Consider the following 19395-nt stretch of genomic DNA (forward strand, 5'->3'; position numbering starts at 1 on the left):
TCATATTTAACAGAGACAAAACCATTGTTTCAGTGTCAGTGTAAATCACCAGGAGACTTACCTTGCAACAGTTGGCCCTTTGTTAAAAACGGGTATTAAAGGGGTGTATAAGATATAGTCTCTGATTCTCCAAGGATAAACAGTTTAACCAGAAAACATACCCTCCCCTCCCCACATTCCCACCTGATCATCTCCTGTCCATCTCCCTCAATGTTCAATGAAAAACCAAGAATCTGTGTAATATGATACTCTATTAAAGTTTAAAAATCAAACTAAACTGAACAATATATTGCTTAATGATATAAATGAGGCAAAATTACAAAGAAAGAGAGAAAATGATAAACACAAAATTATATTTTTTGGGAGAGGGAGAATTGTAACCAGAAAGACACATATGCCGGGTGCGGTGGCTCAAGCCTGTAATCCCAGCACTTTGGGAGGCCGAGCCGGGTGGATCACGAGGTCGAGAGATCGAGACCATCCTGGTCAACATGGTGAAACCCCGTCTCTACTAAAAATACAAAAAACTAGCTGGGCGTGGTGGCGCCTGCCTGTAATCCCAGCTACTCAGGAGGCTGAGGCAGGAGAATTGCCTGAACCCAGGAGGTGGAGGTTGCGGTGAGCCAAGATCGCGCCATTGCACTCCAGCCTGGGTAACAAGAGCAAAACTCCGTCTCAAAAAAAAAAAAAAAAGACACATATAAGGAGCCTCAAGGGTAGAGCAAGGTTCTATTTCTCAAATTGGGTGGTATGTGCACATGTGATCACCTTATTATGTTTTATAACATATAAAAAGAACAAGGCCAGGCGCGGTGGCTCAAGCTTGTAATCCCAGCACTTTGGGAGGCCGAGGCGGGTGGATCACGAGGTCAAGAGATCAAGACCATCCTGGTCAACATGGTGAAACCCCGTCTCTACTAAAAATACAAAAAATTAGCTGGGCATGGTGGTGCGTGCCTGGAATCCCAGCTACTCAGGAAGCTGAGGCAGGAGAACTGCCTGAACCCAGGAGGCGGAGGTTGCGGTGAGCTGAGATCGCGCCATTGCACTCCAGCCTGGGTAACAAGAGCGAAACTCCGTCTCAAAAAAAAAAAAAAAAAAAAAAGCCGGGCGCGGTGGCTCAAGCCTGTAATCCCAGCACTTTGGGAGGCCGAGGCGGGTGGATCACGAGGTCGAGAGATCGAGACCATTCTGGTCAACATGGTGAAACCCCGTCTCTACTAAAAATACAAAAAAAACTAGCTGGGCGTGGTGGCGCGTGCCTGTAATCCCAGCTACTTAGGAGGCTGAGGCAGGAGAATTGCCTGAGCCCAGGAGGCGGAGGTTGCGGTGAGCCGAGATCTCGCCATTGCACTCCAGCCTGGGTAACAAGAGCGAAACTCCGTCTCAAAAAAAAAAAAAAGAACATATGTAATGTACTTAAAGTTTCAAAGAAAGAAATAATATGAGCGTAACAATGCAAATGTGAGTAAAGCTATGCAACATACATAAATATGAAGAGAGTATCCAGAGAGATGTAAAAGGAAGTTATGGGTTAAACAGGCAACTAACAAAAATTACACATTTTTTAAAAATACTGATTAAAAAAAAGACTTAGAACATTGGGACCAGGCACAGTGGCTCACACCTGTAATCCTAGCACTTTGGGAGGCCAAGGCAGGCAAATCACTTGAGGTCAGTCGTTCAAGTCCAGCCTAGCCAATATAGTGGAACCCAACAAAAAAATTAGCTGGGCATGATCGCATATGCCTGTAATTCCATCTACTCAGGAGGCTAAGGCAGGAGAATCACTTGAACCTGGCAGGTAGAGGCTGCAGTGAGCCAAGATCACAACCCTGCACTCCAGCCTGGGTGACAGAGCAAGACTCTGTCTCGAAAAAAAATAGCTGAGCATGGTGTCAGGCACCTGTAACTCCAGCTACTTGGGAGGCTGAGGCAGGACACTCACTTGAACCCAGGAGGTGGAGGGTGCAGTGGGCCAACATCATGCCACAGCACTTCAGCCTGGGCAACAGAGCGAAACTCCGTCTCAAAAACAGAACAAACATACCAACAAAGTTTTAAAAACTAATGTGAAAGAGAAAGTTGTAAACAGTAGTAATACAACATGGTATGATATCAAACTATAGGGTTACAAATACTAGAGTATAAGAAAAATTAAGAAAGAACATTAAGTATGACTAGAGGGATCTTAGAAGTCATCATCAAAGAGACAATATTTGATATGAGTCTTGGTGGGGGAAGATTTTTCAAAGAAATGAATAGCAGGACGAACAGTAAAAATAAAAGTACAACAGTAAAAATAAAATAAAAGCAAGTAAAGAACATCTTTAGGAATTAGCCACTACATTGAATGAACGAGGATCTACAAGGCAGTGAAAAAACAGCCTTGGAACAAGTAATGGAAGGCCTTGAATGTTACTAAAGCGTTTACTTTGTTTTCTAAAGGTAGGAGGGTTCTGAAGCAGGGAGGTAAATGACTGAAACTAAGAAGAGAACAAAGTTAGCCGTAAGTGATAGAGAAAACACTAGTTATCTATTATGATCCTAGGGAAAGATGATGAAGGTCAGAACTAGGACAATAGAGATGGAATAGAGGAGACAGATAAAAGAGATACTGCAAAGGTAGAATGACAGGACTTAGCAAATGATTAGACAGGAGGAGGGAAAGTACAGGGATAAGATTATGATGTCACCAAAGATTTTAGGCAAGGGTTTCTAGGAGAAAGACTGTACTTTTTAAAAGCTTTCTTTTCTGTCCCGATTTGATTTTTGAAAACAGTTCAAATAAGTGAGACTCTTCTCTGATAATGTCTAAAGTCCATTAAAAACCCATAGTTGTTTCTATTTTAGTAACAAAATCTGTCACTTAATGATGTCTAATGTTAAAATACTTTCAGCAGTGTTTTAATTGCTATTTGAGCCTCTACAATCACACACATTTCGCAGAAGTCAAATAGAAGGTAAAAGGTATTTTCCCCTAAACAAGTGAGAAAGCAGAATATATACAGTAATTCCTTAGTATCTGTGGGAGAGTAGTTCCAAGACTTCCCACAAGCATCAAAAATCTGCAGATGTCCAAATCCCTGATATAAAATGGTGTAAGATTTGCATATGTACGTCCTCCCATATACTTTAAAGTATCTCAAGATTACTTATAATACCTAATTATTTATAATACCTAATACAGTGTAAATGTTACATAAATAGTTGTTGTACTGGTTAGGGAATAATGACAAGAAAAAAGTCTGTACATGGTTCAGTACAGATGTAATTATTTTAAAAAATATTTCCAATCTGCCATTGGTTGAATTCACAGAAACAGAAGACTGACTGTGTAACCAATCTAAATCTATGTGAATTTAAAATGTTACATTTTTTTATTATTTTGCCATTAAAGAAATCTGAAAATAGACTGACACAAACTATATTAGACTCGAATGACTGAATGAATTCAATTTCCTTATTTTGGGTGCAATCGTTTAAAAAAAATAAAAGAGCAGCAGTAACAACAAACTCATTGATACTTATACAAAAGTGTTCATTAACTACAGAAGTCAAATAATTTGAAGAATTTATTTGTTTAGATTTAGGACAAACCATAACATACAAGGCATTAAAATTATCTTATGCAGCCGGGCGCAGTGGCTCATGCCTGTAATCCCAGCACTTTGGGAGGCCAACGCAGGTGGATCGCTTGAGGTCGGGAGTTCAAGACCAGCCTGGCCAACATGATGAAACCCCATCGCTACTAAAAATACAAAAATTAGCCAGATGTGGTAGCACACACCTGTAATCCCACCTATTCAGGAGGCTGAGGCAAGAGAATTGCTTGAACCCGGGAGACAGAGGTAGTGTTGAGCCGAGATCGCACCACTGCACTCCAGCCTGAGTAACAAGAACAAAATTCTGTCTCAAAAAAAAAAAAAAAAAAAGTATCTTATGCTTCAAAAAGGATTCCAAGTGGAAACAACAACAACAACAACAAACTAAGTATACGTAAGAAAAATTAATATGCTTCTAAGAACAAAAAATAAAAATTCTTAAGATGTGTAAACCTGGCCAGGCGCGGTGGCTCAAGCCTGTAATCCCAGCACTTTGGGAGGCCGAGGCGGGTGGATCACAGGTCAAGAGATCGAGACCATCCTGGTCAACATGGTGAAACCCCGTCTCTACTAAAAATACAAAAAAAAATTAGCTGGGCATGGTGGCGCGTGCCTGTAATCCCAGCTACTCAGGAGGCTGAGGCAGGAGAATTGCCTGAACCCAGGAGGCGGAGGTTGCGGTGAGCCGAGATCGCACCATTGCACTCCAGCCTGGGTAACAAGAGTGAAACTCCCTCTCAAAAAAAAAAAAAAAAAAAAAAGATGTGTAAACCTGACAAAGATAAAGAACTTCAGCTTTAGTCAAACAGCAGTGCTCCAAAAGTGAAACCCAAATATGTTGAAAATGAGTTAACAATAAAGAGAACGTGTTCTTTCTCTGACATCCTTCTGCTCCTTTCAAAGAGAAAGAATAGGGACTAGGTGACTAGAACCACAAAGTGAAGACTGAAAGGTAAAAAGTGAAAATTGAGGTTTACAGTCATTCAAAATGGTCCTGATTTTAAGCAGGGCTTCACACCAGCCACTGCCAAGGTCTTCGGCAATATTGAAGGGAAAGCAAAAGTTGTCTTTTTGGCTACCCACCATCTCTCCCTATCTCTACCCTTTAGGCAGTAACAATAAACATAAATACCTTCTCGCTGTCTTAAATCTCACATCATATAATCCACTCTTCACTCATTCTACATTGGGGATGGGAGGGGTGCCACAAATAACTAAGTATTGAGGAAATAACATTTTTTTTTTTTTTGAGACATTTCTCGTTCTGTCTCCCAGGCTAGAATACAGTGGCACGATGTCAGCTCACTGCAACCTCCACCTCCCAAGTTCAAATGATTCTTGTGCCTCCAGCCTCCTGAGTAGCTAGGACTACAGGCACGTGCCAACACGCCAGACTAATTTTTTGTATTTTTAGTAGAGACGGGGTTTTACCATGTTAAGCCAGGATGGTCTCAATCTCCTGACCTTGTGATCTGCCTGCCTCGGCCTCCCAAAGTGCTGGGATTACAGGTGTGAGCCACGGTGCCCTGCCTGATGAAATAACATTTTTTTTTTTTTTGAGACCGAGTTTCACTCTTGTTACCCAGGCTGGAGTGCAATGGCACGATCACAGCTCACTGCAACTTCGGCCTCCTGGGTTCAGGCAATTCTCCTGCCTCAGCCTCCTGAGTAGCTGGAATTACAGGAACGCGCCACCATGCCCAGCTAATTTTTTGTATTTTTAGTAGAGACGGGGTTTTACCATGTTGACCAGGATGGTCTCGATCTCTTGACCTCGTGATCCACCCGCCTTGGCCTCCCGAAGTGCTGGGATTACAGGCGTCAGCCACCGCGCCTGGCTGAAATAACATTTTAAAGTAATCCTCAAGTATTAAGAAGGCTCAACCCGCTAAAGATTTAATCACTGCTAAAATGTATTTAATCACTGCTAAAATGTACTAAAGGCTTGAGGGCAGTGTTTTTAAGATCCATTAGAAGGTCATGATCAGTATTAAAAAAAAATAGCAAACAGACTATGTCACACAAAGTAAGGTTAGGTACTTCTTCATAAAATTGTTTCTGTTATGTGCATGTGTTTAAGATGTAACACTGGATGAACTGTAAAACCTATTATTATTATTATTTTTTTTTTTTCTGAGACAGAGTTTCGCTCTTGTTACCCAGGCTGGAGTGCAATGACTCGATCTCGGCTCACCGCAACCTCCGCCTCCTGGGTTCAGGCAATTCTCCTGCCTCAGCCTTCTAAGTAGCTGGGATTACAGGCATGTGCCACCATGCCCAGCTAATTTTTTGTATTTTTAGTAGAGACAAGGTTTCACCATGTTGACCAGGATGGTCTCAATCACCTGACCTTGTGATCCACCCACCTCGGCCTCCCAAAGTGCTGGGATTACAGGCTTGAGCCACTACACCAGACAAAACCTATTTCTTAATACAGATAATAATTTTTAAAAACTGTCAAAGTCTCACACTACAGGAATTAACTCCAAGTATGGTTCAATGACCAGTGCAGATTAAGGAACTGTTATCGGTTTGTGATAAAATAACAAGTTCGTGACAGAATGTAAATCAATTAAGCACACTGACCTTTTTACAGCAGCAAGACTTTCTCCATGAAAAAAGCAGTGCACTGACTGGGCATGGTGCCTCACAACTGTAATTCCAGCCCTGTGGGAGGCCAAGGTGGGAGGACTGCTTGAGCCCACCAGTTCAAAAACAGATACTTATGTTGAGTATTGTTGCTGCTTGAAGGACAGAGATAGAAAAGATAGAAAAAGGTAGTGGGTGACCCACAAAAATGGCAACAAGTGAGACAAAAAATTTTCCAAAAAATTAAAAAATTAGCTGGGCGTAGTAGCGCACACCTGAGGTCCCAGCTACAAAAACAAACTTAAGTTCCACCTCTTCCATTCTTTATGGTCCCAGTTCTTGGAGTCTGTTTCTTCACATGAATCCTACAGTGCTTGTGATCTATATTATTCCTTCAATATAGTAATGGGACCAATAGACAATTACTACAAGACTTTAAAATCCTCATTCACATGCAGAGCTCATGATGATGTGATGAGACAGAGAGAAACTGGCCTTGAGGATAGAATTTAGCTAAGAACAGGGTAAGAGGAAGGGTGTGGTGGCTCAAGCCTGTAATCCCAGCACCTTGGGAGGCTGAGGCTGGCGGATCACCTGAGGTCAGCAGTTCAAGACCTGCCTGGCCAACATGGTAAAACCACATCTGTATCAAAAATACAAAAATTAACTGGGCGTGGTATCAGGTACCTGTAATTCCAGCTACTTAGGAGGCTAAGACAGGAGAATCACTTGAACCTGGGAGGCAGAGGTTGCAGTAAGCCAAGATCATGCTACTGCACTCCAGCCTAAAGAACAAGAGTGAAATTCCATATCCAAAAAAAAAAAAAAAAAAAAAGAACAGGGTAAGAAAGGACATGTGGTCAGGCACGGAGGCTCACACCTGTAATGCCAGCACTTTGGGAGGCTGAAGCAGCCGGATCATCTAAGGTTGGGAGTTCAAGACCAGCCTGACCAACATGGAGAAACCTGTCTCCACTAAAAATACAAATTAGCTGGGCATGGTCGTGAACGCCTGTAAATTCCACCTACTCGGGAGGCTGAGGCAGCAGAATCTCCTGAACCAGGGGGCGGAGGCTGCAGTGAGCAGAGATTGCGCCACTCCACTCCAGCCTGGTCAATAAGAGCAAAACACCATGTCAAAAAAAAAAAAGAAAAAGAAAGGAGGACATTTCAGAAGAGGGAAACACCATGAAGGAGGATACAAAATGAAAAACTAGTGAGAGAAAAAAATGAGAATAATAAGGAATGTTACAAAGGTTACTGGGAAATAATTGGTTGGATAGAGGGAAAATGCTAACACGTGTTTGGATCCCAGGCACCTGTCTCAGTAGTCCTCACATAGTCACCGCTTGAACAAATGTTCCCTGTCAGCTGAATTCAAGTAACAGAAAAATAATAAATGTTGGCTAACAAGAATAACTAAATTACATTATGTAGGAGATGGAGTCACATTATGGAAGACTTTTGAAACCATCCAGAATTCTTTATATTTGATTGAGCAGGCAATAAAAGCCAGTTCTTGATGGGAGAAATGGTATCTCCGGATCGTCAAATTAGGGAGATGTAAGATTGAAAGGAGATGAGAACCAGGGAATGACACTATGGAAAAGAGTATTTAGAAGGTCACTGAAGAAACACAAAATGGCATAAATATGCTTTGGTAATTGATTGATTGAAACAGAGTATTTTCTCTTGCTTACATTCACATCCACACCCACATCAACCCACCGCCCCCGCCCCCACACACAGGCACTCACATACTACCCTGCAAAATATGAAGAGCAGTAGTGCTATTAACAAAAGAATAAATGCTGCAGTTCAAAACTCATCAGTTTATAGCAGCATGTCTCAACCTTGCCGTCACTTACATTTTGGACCAGATAAACATTTGGCTGCTCTGTGCAATGCACACTGGAAGATGTTTAGCAACATCACTAGGCTGTACCCACTAGATGCCAGTTTACTATCATCCCTCCCTTCCATTTATAACAACCAAACATGTCTACAGTCACTGCCAAATGTGTCCTGGAAGGCAAAATTAGCCCCAAATAAGAACCACCAGTTTACAGCAAAGTAGGTAATTCAATGTGGACAATGCTTAGTGTATACTAAAGGAACATCTAAAGATGTAAATATTAACTGGAAATTAGTTCTATGGGAGAGCAGACAAATATTAAATCTGTTTATCAACTAAGAAGGCATCAATGTTGACTTTGATAATCCCTACTGTTTTGGAAGATAATGAAGTACTGACACCAAAATTGTACGTTATCTAGGATTTGGTGAACTGCTTCGCAATATAGAGAGATCTCATCACTACCAAAAAAAAAAAAAAAAAAAAAAAAAAAAATTAACAAGGCATGGTAGCATATGCCTGTGGTCCCAGCTTCTTGGGAGGTTGAGGCAGAAGGATCACTTGAGCTTGGGAGTTTGAGCTTGCAGTGAACCATGATTACACCACTGCACGACAGCATGAGCAATAGAGGGAGACCCTGTCTCAAAAATGAAAAATTCCTATTTTCTTCACTTTTATATACATTTTTAAACTTCTATAATGGCTTTTAAAACACTGACATTATTTATACTAGTAACTAAAATCAAGAGGATGAATCACCAAGGAAATGAGTTGTTTCCTTACAGCTGAAAAGTTAACTTGAGGACCCAAAATTGCAGGAGAATAAATGAAGAAAAGGTCAGAAAAGGAAGCAGGAGTCGTTAGAATAAAGAAAAACCAGGAAAGAATAACATCATGGAAACCAAAGAAAGAATATTCCAAGAAACTTCAGTTCTTAGAATGCCACGAGAAAAAAAAAAAAAAAAAAAAAGTAAAATAACTAGCGCTAGTTTTTTTGTTTTTTTTTTTCCTTTTTTTTTTTTTGAGATGAAATCTGGCTCTGTCATGCTGGCTGGAGTGCAGTGGCGCGATCACGGCTCACCACAGCTTCTGCATCCCGGGTTCAAGCAATTCTCTTGCCTTAAGCCTCCTGAGTAGCTCAACTAGCCCTAGTTCTAAAGAGTGACTGTCTAAACCGGTTTCAATTAGGTAAACAATAGATACCTACTAAACACAAGGTGCAGTATTGTGATACAGGGGATACTAAAAAAACACACCTCTTAATAAAGTTTCTGCCTCTTAAAATGAAACATAAATAAATAATGGTAACAAAGTTATTGGAAATAGATGTTCGGTACCACAAAGAAAAATTAGCACTGAGACAAAGGATCTCTAATCCTCAATGCAACTTTTACTTCCTGGACTGCAGGAAGGGTACTCTCACTAGTCATCTTGCCAAGGGTGCAGTGAATAAAAGAAAAGCAAACGTATTTATCCCTTACACATTTGGGGTTGTCCTTACTGCATCATGGACAACTGTGTCTGCTGTGTCTGATCTTTGATGCCTGGAGCCAGACCTTACAATTTAAATTAAAACCTGACTGGCTAAGAACTTAAAGCTTTGGCCGGGCGCGGTGGCTCAAGCCTGTAATCCCAGCACTTTGGGAGGCCGAGGCGGGTGGATCCCAAGGTCAAGAGATCGAGACCATCCTGGTCAACATGGTGAAACCCCGTCTCTACTAAAAATACAAAAAAAAATTAGCTGGGCATGGTGGCACGTGCCTGTAATCCCAGCTACTCAGGAGGCTGAGGCAGGAGAATTGCCTGAACCCAGGAGGCAGAGGTTGCGGTGAGCCGAGGTCGTGCCATTGCACTCCAGCCTGGGTAACGAGAGTGAAACTCCATCTCACAAAAAAAAAAAAAAAAAAAGAACAAGAACTTAAAGCTTTTCTAAACAGGTAAAAGCAGTGGCAAGCTGGGACAAGCCTGTGAGCACGTCCAGCACAGATATCTTGGTTAAAGTACAAGAACGTAGAATGTACTGCATGCCTATTAGCATGGCATGTCTAACATCTACATAGGATAGGGCTTAATAAAGAGTCATTAGCACACTTAGGATTTATTCTTTAACAACAAAGGAAACTTTAAAGAGACACTTTTTACTTCCCATAAATAAAAATATGGCTTAGTGCTGTGATACAGCCACTAGCAAACCAGGCCAATGTCCGTTCATTTTATTAAGGGCCATTCCCAGAAACTATAACAAAAAGGTAACTGTTTTCCAGAATAGATGTCTATCTACATTTATAACTTTAATCTGTTGCTTGTATCTTCTACCTCATTGTTTAATTTTTTAATAGATGCAAAATCGTTAAGTAGGGAGCCAGATCATACTTAACATGTACCAAAAACATAGTTCTCAATCCTAGCTGTATGTTTGAATCAGTTACCTAGATTTGGGGGAATCTAGTGTTAAAAAAAAAAAAAAAAAAAAAAAAAAAAGAATCAGTTACCTAGAGAACTTTAAAAAAATACTGATGCTCTGATCTCGCTCCTAAACAATTAATCAGAATCTCTAGGGATGGGACATACATACAGGTATTTATTTTCTTATTCATATATTTAAAAAAACAAGGCAGTCAAGAGTGGGAACCATGAACGTAAGAATGAATATAAACATGCTGCCAGAAGCAACAAAGTAATATGAATGTGAAGGCAACAATTTGTTTCCAGCTGAAATCAGCATCTTAAATCAATCAACCTACCAAAATTTTTCAAAATCATTTTCATGTTTACAGTTCTGTGACTGAGAAATTAAAATACCACCACCAGGATTCTTATGTCCATAACTTTTTTGTTTTGAAATTGGTATTATAATGTGTAATTATTTCATTTCACTCTATTAAAAAGACAGGCAGGTTCACATCATTACTGGTACATTTCAGAATTTAGTGCGGCAGTCCCCCCTTCCCCCCTTATTCACGGTTTCACTTTCCATGGTTTCAGCTACTTGCAGTCAACCACAGTCCAAAAATACTAAATAAAAAACTCCAGAAATAATTTATAAGTTTTAAATTGTGAACCACTGGCTGGGCACATTGGCTCACACCTGTAAGCACTTTGGGAGGCTGAGGTGGGCGGATCACGAGGTCAGGAGTTCAAGTCCAGCCTGACTATCATGGTGAAACCCCATCTCTACCAAAAATGCAAAACTTAGCTGGGTGTTGTGGCACATGCCTGTAATCCCAGCTACTCAGGAGGCTGAGGCAGGAGAATCGCTTGAACCTGGGAGGCGGAGGTTGTGGTGAGCCAAGATCTCGCCACTGCATTCTAGCCAGGGCAACAGAGCAAAACTCCATCTCAAAAATAAATAAATAAATAAATAAATAAATAAATAAATAAAATAAAATAAAATAGTGTACCACCTCACTTCGCCCAGCCTGTGACATGAATCAACCCTTTGTCCAGTGTATCCACACCGTAGATGCTACCTGTCTGTTAATCACTAAGCAGCTGTCTCAGTTACCAGAATGACCACAGCTGTATTACAGTGCTTATGTTCAAGTAACCCTCATTTTACTTAATAATGGCTCCAAAGTGTAAGAGCACAGATTCACATATGCCAAAGAGAAGCTGTAAACTGCTTCCTTTAGGCAAAAAGGTGAAAGTTCTTGACTCAGTAAGAAAAAATGCATGCTGAGGTTGCTAAGATCTACGGCAAGAATCTTTCACCTGCAAAATTTTGAAGGAAAAAGAAATTTGTGCTAGTTTTGCTGTTACACCTCAAGTTCCAAAAGTTATGGCCACAGGGCATGATAACCTTTATTACAGTATACTGTTGCAATTATTCTATTTTATCATTTTTGTTGTCAATCTCTTATTGTGTATAATTTATAAATTAAACTTTATCAGAAAAATGTATAAACAGGGAAAACATAGTATATATACAGTTCAGTACTATCTGTAGTTTCAGGCATTCATTGGAGGTCTTAAAACACATTCTCTGCAGATAAGAAGACTGCTGTATTATTAAAAACTAAACTGTAGGCTGGCACAGTAGCTCACGCCTGTAATCTCAGTACTTTGGGAGGCAGAGGCAGACAGACTGACTGAGCTCAGGAGTTGGTGGCCAGTCTGGGCAACATGGTGAAACCCTGTCTCTACTAAAATACAAAAAATCTGCCATCAAGAGGACTCGGAAAATTTAAAAAAATAAAAATAAAAATAAAAACAAAACAAAACAAACTACACTGTAATGTGTTAGTCAAAAGAGACAAGGCTTAGTTAAGCCTTATTCACTGTACATGAGAACTGCTTTACTTGAATTAGTATGGTATTAGCCAACTGTGGTGGTGTGTGCCTGCAGTCCTAACTACTCAGGAGGCTGAGGTGGGAGGATCACTTGAGCCCAAGAGGCAGAGATTACAGTGAGCCAAGGTCATGCCACTGCACTCCAGCCTAGGCAACAGAGCAAGACCTTGTCTCAATTAATTTAAAAAAAAAAAAAAAAAAAAAGGCCCGGTGCGATAGCTCATGGCTATAATCCCAGCACTTCAGGAGGCTAGGGTGGGCAAATCACCTGAGGTCAGTAGTCCAAGACTAGCCTGTCCAACATGGCAAAATAACCATGTCTACTAAAATACAAAAATTAGCTGAGCATGGTGGCAGGCATCTGTAGTCCTAGCTACTAGGGAGGCTGAGGCAGGAGAATCTCTTGAACCCAGGAGGAGGAGATTGCATTGAGACAAGATCACGACACTGCCCTCCAGCCTGGGAGACAGAGCAAGACTACATCTCAAAAAAAAAAAAAAATTAGTGTGGCTATAAATGTAGACTCCCACACATTTAATATGTCATCAATTAGTACTAATAAATTTATTATGGACCTGTTGTAGGCCTTCTTTTCCATTTATTAATCATATGACTTTGAACAAATTCCATAAATCACTCCCAACACCACCACCACCACTCTTCAATTTATTTTCATCTGCAAAATGAAATAGGAATTATTTGTCTGCTACTATAGGCATACCACAGGTATTAAGTGAAAAAAGCTACAAAAACATGCTTTGAAGACTGTAATACGCCATTAAGACATAAGGCATTATGGTTAAAGAAACTGTAAGTGAGCCGGGCACGGTGGCTCAAGCCTGCAATCCCAGCACTTTGGGAGGCCGAGGCGGGTGGATCACGAGGTCAAGAGATCGAGACCATCCTGGTCAACATGGTGAAACCCCGTCTCTACTAAAAATGCAAAAATCAGCTGGGCATGGTGGAGCACGCCTGTAGTCCCAGCTACTAGGGAGGCTGAGGCAGGAGAATTGCTTGAACCCAGGAGGCAGAGGTTGCGGTGAGCCGAGATCGTGCCATTGCACTCCAGCCTGGGTAACAAGAGCGAAACCCCGTCTCAAAAAAAAAAAAAAAAAAAAAGAAAGAAACTGGAAGTGTACCTTATTCTGCATCTGCTATATAAATGCAAACTAGAGTCCAATACAACTTTGCCATCAAAATTATAGTATGCAAAGGATGGCCACAAATTCTTTGACATTCTTCCCTTCAAAGGTAAGGGCTGGACGCTGGTCTTTCACTGCTCTAACCAACAGAGTATGTTGGAAGTAATGTGCCAATTTCGGGTCCAGGCTTTTTTGCGAGACTGGCAGCTTCTACTTCCTGCCTCTTCAAATGTGTATTCTTTGAACTTAGCCGCCACACTCTTAAAAGTTCAAGTCAAGTGAAGAGTCTATGTGTGGGCATTCCACTTGACATGTCCAGCTGAATTCCTAGCCAACATCAACTGCCTTCACATGAATGAGCCATTTTGGATGTCCAGCCCAGTGAGCTCTCAGATGACTCTAAACTCAGCTGCTTATCTGAATACAAATACATTAAACTCTATCTGAATACAAATACATTAAACTCTAGGTGAGAACCACTTAGCTAAATCCAGGCAAGCCAGAGAAACATGAGAGATACTATAGTTTTAAGCCACTATATCTGGAGTGATTTGTTACACAGCAATAGGTAACTGGGACAAGGCATTTTTTAAATGTTTCCTTAATTATATCTAATTTTATTAGCAACACATACCTGATGATTTTTCTTTCACTTCTATAAATGAATGTATTTTCACATAGAAAATTCATAATAAAGTATAATGTTAGACCTATGGAAAAAATTTGATGTACTGGGTTTATTTTCCAACTGTCTTATCCAAAAGTCATTATGATTCTGTTCCATTATGTCCACATTTTTTATTTTTATTCTCTCAGACAGAGATATGCTCCTGTCACCCAGGATGGAGTGCAATGGTGCAACCTCAGCTCACTGCAATCTCTGCCTCCTGGGTTCAAGAGATTCTCCTGCCTCAGCCTCCCAAGTAGCTGGGATTATAGGCAAGTGCCACCAATACAAAAATAATTTTGTATTTTTAGTAGAAACAAAATTTCGCCATGTTGGCCAGTCTCGAACTCCTGACCGCAGGTGATCTGTCCAAGTGCTGGCATTACAGCCGTGAGCACCCGGCCATGTCCACGTTAATAAACAAATGTCCATAATGATTAATAAAGTTCAAGTAAATATATTAAAAAATGAAATGCTAAAAAAAGGCACCTTTAAAACATTGCTAGTTTTTCTTATACATTGTTTTGTAAAAAAAAAAAAAAAAAACATGTATATGTGCAAAATTTCATTAATGACAGGTGTACTTTTTTTTTTTTTTACTAATACAAGATCTTTACTAATATTAAAGATGCATCCAATGTGTCACAAGAAAAGGAATACATATTTCAAGGCAGCCATATCAACATGATAAAGACATAATACAACCGATATTATGTCTGCCTTACTGGTCCAGGGATACGTTGTCATGAGAAACTACCCAAATCCATCATGAATGACATTCACTCAACGAATCTTAAACAGAATCGGCTGAAATGTAAAATCTGCTTACAAAGCAAAGCCGCAGCAGAACAAGCCTGAAACAGGAATACTTCCTTAACAAATACCACTTGGCATTTTTAACAGCTGCAGCAGGATATTAACAAAACTAAGAAAGCTTTGCAGATTCAGAAAAGGTAACATCCTTTAGATATAAATCCCTTTCATCTGAAACCCTCAGATCTCTTAACAAATACTAAATTCCTTAGGCTCTGCAACACCTCCGTGTCAGGTAAATATTTTGTTAGTGATTAAGTGACTTGTTCAAGGTCACAGAATGAACCGGAGGCAAGAAATAAACCCAGGAGGGTGATGTGTAGTTTTATATATAAATGCATATCACTGCACAAGTAAGGATTCTGATAATTTCCAAGGTGGAGTGCCAGTGAAATTAACTTGTCTCACAACTCTAGGATGGAAGGCACTTTTTAGCGGGGGTGAAAAAAGCTTCTACAGTTTTAACTCTGATAAGCTTATAGGGTCTTTAAACTCCTAATTGAGCTTCATTAAAATCAAGTGTGACTGGGGAGGAGGAGAAAACTGGGAAAGTTTGAGGAGCTGTAGTAAGGCCTTGGATTGTAGGCATATCGCAAAAAAATTTTAAAACGGAAGCAAGAGGAAAGAGGTCAAAGTCGGGTGTAAGTGTCCAAGAGAAGGGAAGAATGGTCAAAGCCACCTTTTAAAACCGAAAAACCACACGAAACTCGCTGGGCAACCCCAGGTGAGTGGCGTAAAAGACTCAAGGTTGGGCCCTTCCTCTTCACAAGCCGGTTCTACCTTTTGGAGTTGTCCCACCCCTCTCCGAGGACAGGGCTTGTCTCCCGGGTGACCAGCAGCTGGTAGGAGACGGGGTTCGCAGCGGACGACTTCCCAGAGAAGAGATACCAGGGCCCAAGACTCGCACTCACCGAGGCGCCAGGCGCGCTTCACTAACGCCAGCCTTCTTGCCAGAGGCCCATCTCCCAAGAACTCAAGGGAGAATTAGCCTCGGCTACCCGGACGGAAGCCAGCCCAGCTCATCCCCTTTTCCCGATTTGCATTGCGTGGGGACGCGTCGCGTCTCCAGACGTCACGGCAGGGGCGGGGCTTCGCGTGCGCTCTTTCGTGACTTTTATTTACACCGCCCTGTCCCTTTCGGTGAGGACCTCGTGGAGGGGCGAATTTGGATCGAGGAGGACCTTATGGGCGGGCGGTGGTGGCAGAGGCGGGGTTTCTGTGAGCGAGGTCACGTTAGTTGGCCGATCCCTTACCCTCCGCACTGCACCCTGCATTTCCGGGTTGCAACCCGGCGGCAGCTAAGCAACCCTGGTGTTGCTTCGCATCTAGGCCTTGTGAAAGAAGCGAGGTTGCTCTTGCGTCCCTTTACTATGTATTTTCCTCCTCAGATTGGAAACTGAAAAAATTTAAAAGGGGATTTAACTCCCCTCTATTTCTGACTAAACATTCTCTGAAGCAAAGCCTTTGGTCAAAGAAAAATAGGTATTATCCTAAAACACATTTTATGTACAATTTTTAACGTCACTTAAAAGGCCCGTCTAGGCCGGGCGTTGTGGCTCACGCCTGTAATTCCAGCACTTCGGGGGGCCGAGGCGGGTGGATCACCTGAGGTCAGGAGTTCGAGACCAGCCTGACCGACATGGAGAAACCCTGTCTCTACTAAAAGTACAAAATTAGCCGGGCACGGCAGCACATGCTTGTAATCCCAGCTACTTGGGAAGCTGAGGCAGGAGAATCGCTTATTAAACCCAGGAGGCAGAGGTTGCAGAGAGCCAAGATCCAGCCACTGCACTCCAGTCTGGTGACAGAGCAAGACTCCATCTCAAAAAAAAAAAAAAAAAAAAAAAAAAAAAAAAAAAAAAAAGGACAGAAAAATTAGCCAGCCCTGGTTTGGTGCACTTGTAGTCCCAGCTCCTCAGGAGGCTGAGGCCAGATCAGGTTACCTGATCCTAGGAGGTTGAAGCTGCAGTGAACCATAATTCTGCCACTACACTCCAGCCTAGGCCAGAGAACAAGACCCCGTCTCAAACAAATGAACAAACAAATAAAGAGGCAAACAGTACTTCACATATAGTATGTAGTAGTTTTACAATAAATGGTAATTTCCCTTCCATTACGATGAAATACATGCAAAACATTATTGTAGTTATTTTATACTTAAGCTATACACTATTTGCTTCCCCAAAACATGTAACACTGATATACTAAATGTAATACCTCGAGCTATTAAATAAATAGGAAGTCTTAATGTTTTTCATAACTAAGGAAAAACCTGTATTTTTCTCTTGAGGATAGTAATATAGTTATCCTTTGTCCCCACCTAAATCTCATCTTAAATTGTAATCCCCATAATCTCTACTTGTCAAGGGAGAGACCAGGTGGAGGTAATGAATCATGGGGTCAGTTCCCCCACGCTGTTCTTGTGATGGTGAGTTCTCATGAGATCTGATGGTTTTATAAGTGGGGCTCTTCCCACTTCGCTTGGCATTTTCCTTTCTGCTGTCTTGTGGTGCCTTGCTCCCCCTTCACCTTCTGCCATGATTTTAAGTTTCCTGGGTCTTCTCCAGCCATGCTGAAGTGTGAGTCAATTAAACCTCTTTCCTTTATAAATTACCCAGTCTCTGGTAGTTCTTTATAGCAGTATGAAAATGTACTAATACAGATGAGTTCTTGGAAAGAAAGTTTTTGTTTCTGTTTTTGTTTTTGTTTTCCTATTGATGAATTGGACATGCAAAGAAAAACCTAGTGGCTGAGCCTGGAAGTAGGAACCAAAGAAAGAGAAGAATTGCACTGACAATCTAAGAGAGAAGAGGGCAAGAATGTGAGGTGAAAGAAGGGAGAAGTCATAGGAATGAGTTAACCAATGACAAAAAGTCTCTGATGATGGGGTCCCAGAAAGGGCTCTCTGTACTATGCATCTCAAGTTATTTTTGTTGTTTTGATGTAACTCTGCTGAAATTCCCCCCAGAAAGTGGAATTCCCCCACTTCCTAAAACTTCAGTCTCCCTGTACTCATGGTTTCGCCTAGCAAGTCAGTGATCATTCCCAGGAACAGAGGTGAGGATGTGGTCACCCATGGCTGGTATGGCTGGGTGAAAAAGTTTCTGGAGCAGATACCTGGTTTCCAGTGTCTGGCTAAAAACATGCCCCACCCAATTACAGCAGGAGAAAGCATCTGGCTGCCCTTTATGGAGGTGGGGCTGCACTGTGATGAGAAGACCATCATCATCATCCACAGTGCTGGGGCCATCGCAGCCATTAGGTATGCAGAAACACATGGAGTATATGCTATTGTATTCGTGTCTGCGTACATATCAGACTTGGGGATGAAAACGAGTGTGTAAGTGGATACTTCAGCTGCCCCTGGCAGTGGGAGAAGATAGAGGCCAGCTACCCTCACATTGTGTAGTTTGGTGCCACTGATGACCCACTCCTTCGCTGGAAGGAACAACGCAAAGTAGCCGATAGGTTGGAAACCAAATGCACAAATTCACTGACCGTGGCCACTTACAGAACACAGAGTTTCATGAACTGATTACTATGGTAAAGGCTTTGCTGAAAGTACCAGCAGAGACTGGATGATTTCTGCTATTTTGAATCTCAATATGGGGGCAGAGTAATAATATCTACTATCAGCCCATTACTAGCCCACATAAAACATCCAATTAAGTTCCAAAAGTGCCTGAAAAACAAACACAAGTTCAAAGTTCAATCTAATTTCAAACAGCATTTCCCTTTTCCTAGAATCTAAAACTCCCCAAATTGAACTAAGCAGTATTTTCCCCATTTGATAAGAGACATAAGGACAGCTTAACTACCCTTCTTTATCCAACGTAAGTCAGAAACAGAACTCAGGTTTCCCGATTCCCACTCCCGAGTAAAACTAAATAGGTTTTATGTATGTTGCAGCTATTATACTCTTTTCCTCTTTGAAATAAACCTTTTCTATTTCATTGGGGAAAGAAAACATGACTGAACGTCCAAATTGTTAGCTTAAAGCTCAAAACACTACCTGCTGTTTCAAGCTGGCCCAGGACATTAAATCCAGACAAGAGCCTTCACTTTTGACACCTGCCCCTGAGTCCTTCAGACATGTTGAGAGAGACTGAGACAGGGGTCTTCCAGGGTCAGGCAGGAAGGAGAAGTACAGCAGTATACATATGTAACACGCATAGAATTGACCAGATTTGTTTAAGACAAGAGTGGTGGGGATTAGGGCCTTGTGGAACGCTCATGGCCTGTCTAAATTGTTGCCTTGTGGAAATGGGGCAGAGTGTTGCCAATTTTCTCATTTTTTTGTGTGTGGGAAAAATCTCCAAACTGTGGCTTTTAAATTTGGGGAATATATATATATATATAATCCATATACATATGGATTATGTTAGTTGACAACAACAATCTACTTAAAAATATTTACAAACACTGCAAAACAAA

At 41.3% G+C, this 19395-nt stretch overlaps 1 protein-coding gene and 1 pseudogene across 1 annotated transcript in view; one reads left to right on the top strand and one right to left on the bottom strand.

The window, feature by feature from the left end:
- USP8 (ubiquitin specific peptidase 8) overlaps positions 1-16009 on the bottom strand; it is an 86963-nt gene extending 70954 nt beyond the window's left edge. Inside the window, exon 1 of the mRNA XM_003928858.4 lies at positions 15873-16009. The gene's annotated coding sequence lies outside the window, so the exon portion shown is untranslated. The remainder of the gene's footprint in view (positions 1-15872) is intronic.
- Positions 16010-17975: 1966 nt separating this feature from the next.
- On the top strand, positions 17976-18496 carry LOC101035785 (serine hydrolase RBBP9 pseudogene; annotated as a pseudogene).
- The last annotated feature ends 899 nt before the right edge of the window (positions 18497-19395 follow it).

Source organism: Saimiri boliviensis, chromosome 2 (genome assembly GCF_048565385.1).
Source record: "Saimiri boliviensis isolate mSaiBol1 chromosome 2, mSaiBol1.pri, whole genome shotgun sequence".
In the NCBI taxonomy this organism is placed as follows: Eukaryota; Metazoa; Chordata; class Mammalia; order Primates; family Cebidae; genus Saimiri; species Saimiri boliviensis.